The sequence below is a fragment of the Nelumbo lutea genome, chromosome 8 (genome assembly GCF_056320005.1).
Source record: "Nelumbo lutea isolate HS-2025 chromosome 8, American lotus-T2T, whole genome shotgun sequence".
NCBI classification, from domain to species: Eukaryota; Viridiplantae; Streptophyta; class Magnoliopsida; order Proteales; family Nelumbonaceae; genus Nelumbo; species Nelumbo lutea.
In genome coordinates this window covers 6,782,722-6,790,882 of record NC_142691.1, presented here as the reverse complement: position 1 = coordinate 6,790,882, position 8,161 = coordinate 6,782,722, and positions in this window count along the sequence as shown.

Below are 8,161 nucleotides of genomic sequence, written 5' to 3'. Positions count from 1 at the left end.
ATTGCCATAGCAGTAATAAAAAGCACCAATATTATTTTCTCAAAATGCCACCCTCCACTTTCACCTAGATTGCCATGACTGGCCCCATCAACATTCAATTTGAAGGGATAATCACTAGGAAAATGCTAATTAACCCATCTAAAGTTTGGCCTCTTAACCGGCTTCAAAGGAATGTTTGTCAAGCTAATCTCCATTAGCCATCTATTAATTTTTTTGTAAAAGATGATAAATGTGGGTGCCTCTCAAGGCCACACCCCACCACATATTAATCATATAAATAATATGTTGCGTTTGAAAAATAGGAAAATTAAAAATATTTCTAGAATGAGACCACACCTTATTAGTCATAGTTAGACCTGTTCATGGGCCGAGCCTGGCCGGGCTTTGACTCTTTATTAATAGAAAAATGTTGGGCCCGAAGTCCGAACCCAAACCCAAAGCCCGACCTAATAAAAGAAATTTGAATTTTTCCCTATTCAAATTGACATTTTTCATTTTAATTTAGATGTTTTTTCCCCTATTTAAATGAACAATGGGCCTACAAGTGAATCAGCAATATTCTCAAATCAAAAAAAAATTATTCAAATGAATATTACATAGGGTTTTTACTTAGGTTTAACTATAGGTCGGGCCGGGCTATTTTGGTAAAGCCCAAGCCCAACTCGAATTTTATGCGTGCTGGGCTTTTTGGCCCGAAATTAAGCTCGCGGGCCAAAAAGCCTGTTCAAACCCATCTGGGGTCAGGCCGGCCATGAACAGGTCTAATCATAGCCAAGACCCTATTAGGAAAGACACTGTTAACGACATAACGCCACCACAACAACATTTATAAAGAAAAGCTGGATGCTTCTTTCAATAACCACTTCATTAAACAGAGATTTTTGTGGACAAACCTTATTTCCCCACACAAGAAAGCCAATTATATTGCTGTCATGAGTTCTAACCAGGTCACAAGATGAATAGATAGAGAAAGTAACACTTGAACTCAAGTTCCAAATGAGTCTGTTTTCCTCATCAGTTAGGGAAATTTCCGACTCTAGCTTTATCTAAATCCATAATAGACTGAGGAATGAGAGAAATAGGATCAAAACACAAATTACCCTATTGAAAGCAAGACTTAATTCACAGAGATATTTTGAACATTCAAATTAAGATTAGTTGAAAGCTTTATCTATTCAATGATAAGACTTTACACCAGTGAAAAAAAAATACATGAAGCCTATACTGAGAGGTTGAATGATTGTGAGGCCCTTATATTTTAAGACTGGTGAGGAGTCTTATCATTAAAACAGGTAAAGCGTTCATCTAATCTTATGTCAACATTCATATTGTCCATATCAAAGACAAAAAACCCTGTACCTGTCCCTACAAAGTACAAACAATGAAGCACGACTGTATTTTTAAGAGAAAGCATATCCCTCCTTCCACCATTTAGAACTGGAATCTGCATAGAGAGATTAGAGAATAGCAAAAGGGGTTAGATTTAACATATCTAGAAAATACTATTCCTCTACATGAGTCTGAACCAACTTTTAAGCAAAAAAAATTTTAAAATATCAAAGGGGCCGGACCAAATCCCAAGGCCTCCACTAAAGAGATTTACAAATCATAGTCCAACCAATCCAATCTGCCAAATCTAACCACGATCCCTGTTTTTCTTGGCGGGGAACTTCTTGTTTACCTTTATGTTGGAGTCATAATCTCAATTAGACCACCCATTAACGTAGAATCATCTCATTACTTATACAAATGCATAAACAAATACTTTGGACTAGGTCTAATCCAATCAGATAAATATTTTGGGCCATTCTGGACTGGTCTAATTCAATGTCTAAATCATTCAAACGGTTTAAATTGATTTTAATTTAGATTGGGGGTCCACCCAAACCTGGTTCATTTACCTGTTCTCTTATATTATGTCAATGGACCGGATATTGGTTCAATCTGACCTAGTCTAATATAAATCCATTACATACGGACAAATCCTATAAATACTTTTTGATCATTAAGTCTAAACTTATCTAATTCAATATGTCTTATTGATCTGAGCAATCCATTCAAATTGATTTTAATCCGGATAGGGTCCGGTCCAAACCCACCCATAATTAGTCCCATATTGTTCATTATGCCAAGCCGGCAATCTCTTGAATCACATTTTGTTTGACTTTTTTAATTGGTAGCATAACTTGTAATTGCCAATCATAAATGGAGTTGGGATCTGGTCAAAACTTAACACAGGGTCCAACACTGTCCCAGCAGCCATTGCATCTATATATGGGAAACATCTCCTTTATCATTCATGGTGATATATATATATATAAAAGTTCAGGCCATAGCCCCTCATCATTCAGATATGTTGTTTTTTTATTTTTCTGGAAATTTAGACACATGATATTTTCTAAGAAGTTGTTGCTAAAGCCTACAGTTCATTACCACCATTCAGATAAATGAGCTTATTATTTTTTAGAAAATTAGACACGTGACAATTTCTGAAAAATTGATACTAAATCCCCCAACTCAACGCTAAAACCCCCACTATTCAAACGCATAACCTTCTCATTTTTTTGGAAAGCTAAACATGTGGCATTTTCTTAGAAGTTACAGTTAAAGCCCACAACTCACTACTATCATTTTCAATCAATTCCTACAAAAATACAGAAAACCACTTTTGCCTAATTCTATCTATCATAATGGGAAAAAAAACTACACATATTATAATAATTATTAAAAAGCTACTTTTTAAAATAAATATTTCTTAAAATGTTAATAATTATTTAAAATATTAATAAATATAAATTTAATATTATTTATTCCATAATGTAAATTTAACATTATTGATTTCCGTATTTAGTACGGAGTCATTCACTAGTAAATAAATGGTGTAAGAGTACAACTTGGGCTGCCCAACCCGAGCTCACACAGAAGAAAGCGCATAGAATTTTGGTCCATATTGGGAGTACAAGATGGACCACCTCTGTATGACTCAAATGTGAGCTCTTTAGCTGGAATTACTGCAAAAGAGCAAAATGTCCACATGGGCTTTTTCGCAATTATCCCATCACCTGAGACCGGATGGACTACAATTGATGACTGTGTTAGGGGTAGGGGTGCTCATTAACCGAACCATGGGTTAAATTTTGAAAGTAAATTGGGGTTATCGGATTTTGAAAAACTGGTAGTCAAACTGAACTGAAGCCCATCAGTTAATCGATTGACCGGTTCAGTTTGTTGATTTTTTGGTTTTTTATTATTTACAATATTTATTATAGAAAAATATATAAATATATAATAACATACTAGAAATATATATAATATTATATTTTAAATAATAAATAATATATTATATATTATAAATATATATTTATTAATTTATAATGTATAGAAAATATAAAATATATGCATATCAATCGGTTCAATTAATTGTCGGTTTTTTATTTTGGTTAATCAAAACCGAATCAACCTATTTGATTAACCGAATTTTCTGTTCAATTTCGATCCATTCAATTTTTTTATTTTTTTTTTTTTCTCACCCCTAGTTAAGGGGCTGTTTAACCAATAATTAATAACGCCTCCTCACTCCCAGCCAATGCAAAGTGAAAGATTAGATTGGTGTAGGGCATATGGATTTGATGGCTGATGTGGGGAGTTATTATTTGTTAAAACAACCCCTACCAAAAGCTAGGCAGCTCATCCCACTCCTATCGCATTGCCCTACCACTTCTGCTGAGACTTGATGATGGACTTCGGGGGGAGAGAGAGAGATCCATATTCACCATTAGAAGTTGACAATGAGGTGAAAACAAATAGTATGAGAAGAAGGATGACGTGGAGAAACATGTCAGCCCATTTTAAGAATCACTGTATGCTTTAACGTGTAAAAGCTAGCGTTGGTGACCTGAAGCTGATCAAGGACACCATGTGAATGAACTCACTCCAAATTAAAGCTTACACCCACATGCCACAGTAGCTGGTAATTAAGGCTAATTCATCTCAAAGGACAACGATCCCACAAGCTTTCAACCAGCTTTTGCAAAGGAATCGTGCCAAAACAAGATGAACTGTGGTTATTATCTATTTTTTTTGTATAAATAATTATAGGATATAGGATTTCTAATAAATCCTTTCTCTCTCACTCCCTACTGTTCACTATTCACTATTCATTATTTTTTGTGCTCATGCTACAAATGTTGGCTGGTGTAAATGTGTGTAGTGAGTGGATGGCATTCTCTATTGAAAATTATTGCTTGTTAATAGAAATATCTTGGCTTCAAATTAAGAAGATATGGCGGCAATAGTCAACAAGGTTCCAATGCTCCATAATAATAGATCCAAAACTACAAGAATAAATAGCAAATAGATAACATGAAAGATAGATGAATTTATTGGTAATAGATGAATCGTGGCAAGTGTTTGTCCTACCTAAAAACTGATTTTGTTGCCTCTCATAGAATATCTGTTGGTGCGGAAAATTTTTGGTAATCGGCCTTCAAGATAACAACAACTCACAGCCCAAAATAATGAATTAATATGTTATGTATGGCCAAACAATATGAAGAGGAAAATCAGTCCAATTCAGAAGCAAATTTGAAGAACAAGACACAAATTATAGTCCTCTGAGGTTACAAAATGTGAGAGGACTCTTTAGAAAAAATAAAAATGTTAGACACTTAAGTTATGTTCGGTTTGAAAGAAAAAGTAGGGAAAGGTAGGGAAATTAATACAAAGTTTGTAAAGGTTTTCCCACCTTTCCTTCATTTCCCTACTTTTTTTTCTTCAAACCAAACACAGTCTTAGATAAACAAAGAATAAAAAAAGGAGCCCCAAGTTCACACACAGGTAGGGGTGGATTCGAGTTGAGCCAAGTCAAATAGCTAGTTACTCGAGCTCGGCTCATCAAGGTAGTACAAGGCTCGAGCTTGGCTCGAATTAGAACCTTGAGCTCGAGCTCGGCTCGAGTCAAAAGCTCGTAATTTCAAGTTTGAGCTCAACTTGAGAAAAACATTTTATAAAAATAAAAAATATTATTGATATTTAAAAAATTAAGAATTATAATAATTAGTTATTATTATATATATAAATAAAAATAATACATATATTATTATTATTATTATTATTATTATTATTATTATTATTATTATTATTATTATTATTATTATTATTATTATTATTATTATTATTATTGTTGTTGTTGTTGTTGTTGTTATTGTTGTACATACATACGTATGTATGTATGTATGTATGTAGTTATTCGACCCAACTTGCAAGCCTCACAAGTCAAACTTTATTAGGCTCAAGTTTGACTTAATTAATAAACGAGCATGTAACTTGGACTCGAGCTCAGCTCGAAGCTTGGTTGAAACCGAACCAAGCCAAACTTTTCAAGAATCGAGCTCGAATAACTCGTAAAGAGCTTGACTCGTGACCACCCCTACACACAACGCACAACCTCTTTTCTAGACCATATGAAACCGAAGACACTCTATAAGACAAAAAAAAAAAAACCTAATAGCATTTAATTTTTTTTTTCGGTATTGAATTATTGCCTTTACCCCATAGGGGTTGCATTTCAAGTTTTCTTGGCATAGTACAACACTTTTTCAATAACAATCTAACAAGTCTTCTCAAGGGTGTGGTAGTGGGAGCCGATAACAAAGCCTCAGTTCTGGCCTAGGACTATCCAGTCTAGGTACCAACCGGGCTACCACTCAATTTATTTGAATCATAAAAGTAACAGTTTTCAATGTTTACAAGCTCCAATCAAGCATCTTCTTTTTCTCATGGATTGGTGTGAAAATTTAATGGTAAGGAAAAACCTAATCCTCTCATTAATAGCTATTTTCATATATATGAAAAAACTTTTTTTATACACACCAGCATTTGCCTTTTTTTCTTATTTATTGCATGAACAACCAATTGAATTGACATTAACTAATCAAAAAGGTTGTTCAATAATTAGATTTTAATGTGGCATTTCCCAGCGTGGTTATTAGGTAAGGCATTCCTCTCAAAAATGGGTCTCATGTAATTAAAGATAAAAGAAAATAAACAAAAAGAAAAGGCAGGTCCCATCACTATACTATTGAAATTAGATTTCCTCCAACTCTAACAATACCAATTGGACCAGGCCAACCCGAGTGGGCGATATAATGCAGGGGGAGACCCACAGGTCACATCCGGACATAATAATAGACTTGGGGGACAGCATCCCTTCACCTGCCTCATATGGGAGTGGATGGTGCCAAGAACCAGCCTTACTAAAGCCTAAATATGGATCGACCATTTCTTTTTGTTGATATCGCTTTTGCATTGTCTCGTGCTTTGCCTGGTTCAAAACAAAAAGCTGAAAATATTTTACTTTAAGAAATGACAAATTTTAGGATGTAAAGATGTGGTTTATCGAATGTAATGGTGAATATATTTTGTGAAATGCGAATAAATGAAAAATAAAATTTAGCGTGATGTCTTGAAATATAAATTTAATATGCATCTAATACGAATGCTATATTAAACCTCTGGGTTCATAATGTAGCCCAACATGCAATTTCTCGGGAATTCTTTCTCAATTCTCAGTAATGAATTCTTTCTTAGTTCTACCCAAAAATAAATAAATAAATAATCCAGTTATGTCTTATCTCTACCCCCTTCTTACTTCTTACCTGCTCAGAATTCCCATCAAAAGTTCGTCCATGGTCAATAATTCGTCAGCCTATGCTGGTATTCTCCACACCACACTTCAGTTTATACAACCATATCTCCAACATTTGTGAATAGCACAAGCTGTCAAACGTAGACATCAAATTTTCCCCTAGATAACTTGGTTGATTGGCTCCTTTGGTTAGAAAACTTTGGCTATCCACATTTGACAGCATGTGCTGTTTATGGGCTCTCTTCACCTGACACATTGGCCCATAGAAAACGATGCCCTCAATGTTATTAATGAAATAATGAGTCTATATGGGCTATATGTCATGCAAGGAGAGCCCTGTGGACAGCAGAGGTTGTCGAACCAAACAGTCATTTTTTAGTGATTCATTGGACTTTTTAGGTGAACAGGGCTGGTTGGTTTCTTGTTTGTTTAAGGTCATGTTTGGTATCGATATAGTTTTTTCAATAAGCAACAACAATGCTTTGGAATTCAATAAAGTACTTAGGGCTTTGTGCACATTTTTTATGTTATTTGGTGTCATTTAAGAATTACATAGGAAAAAACAAGAAAACAACAAGAAATGACATTTTGGTTGTTTCTCAATAAGTTAATTGCATAGAACCCAAAGTACGAGTGCTACTTGAAACTGTTTAAAATGGCTTGAAAAATGCTTAATAGAGAAACAACATTGATGCTAAATACATAGTCACATGCTAAGTGTCAAAGCCTCCAAGCCTTACGGTAGTTCTGATTGATAACTATTTAAGTTGACCACTTCAACAATTATAATTACGGGTGTTCACATTAAATGTCAAATCGATCAAATTGGTCCGATCTAATTTGAGTTGGTCGGTTTTTTTAAATCATCAGTCGGTTTTAATTTGTATGAAAAATAAATCCGTAATTTGATTTGGTTTCAGTTTTCATGTAATTATTAATTAATCCCTATCATATATGTTAAATGTTGATATATTTTATTTGTATTTTGTTTGAACTTTGGAAAAAAAATTAGTTGTTTATGATAAAAACTAAAAATGTAAAACCAATACAAATATAATACAATGGTATAATATTTAATTCAATTTTGTTTAAATTTAAATAAATTTTGACAAAAAAATCAGTTTTGCATAAAAACTAATCAACTTAAATATATATTTTGATTTTGTATAAAAACAAAAAAGAAATAAATATAGATATTTTAGTTTAAAATATATATAAAAACCAACTAAACCGATAAACCGACCCTTCATGTTTTGGTTTTGCTTAAGGGTCAGTCGATTTCGGTTTAGTCAATAAGTAAACCGACTAGATCGGATCGGTTGAAGAAAATAACTCAAACCGACCCAACCCGACCAATGGACACCCCTAACTATAATAAAACAAGCTAACCCTAGCTCCAATTAAGACTGTAACAAGATTGGATTTAATATGTTCCTAAATCAAATTTTGATTTATTTATATTGATTCAAATTGAATATTTGACTATGCATTGGATTCAATGTTTAACACTAGTAA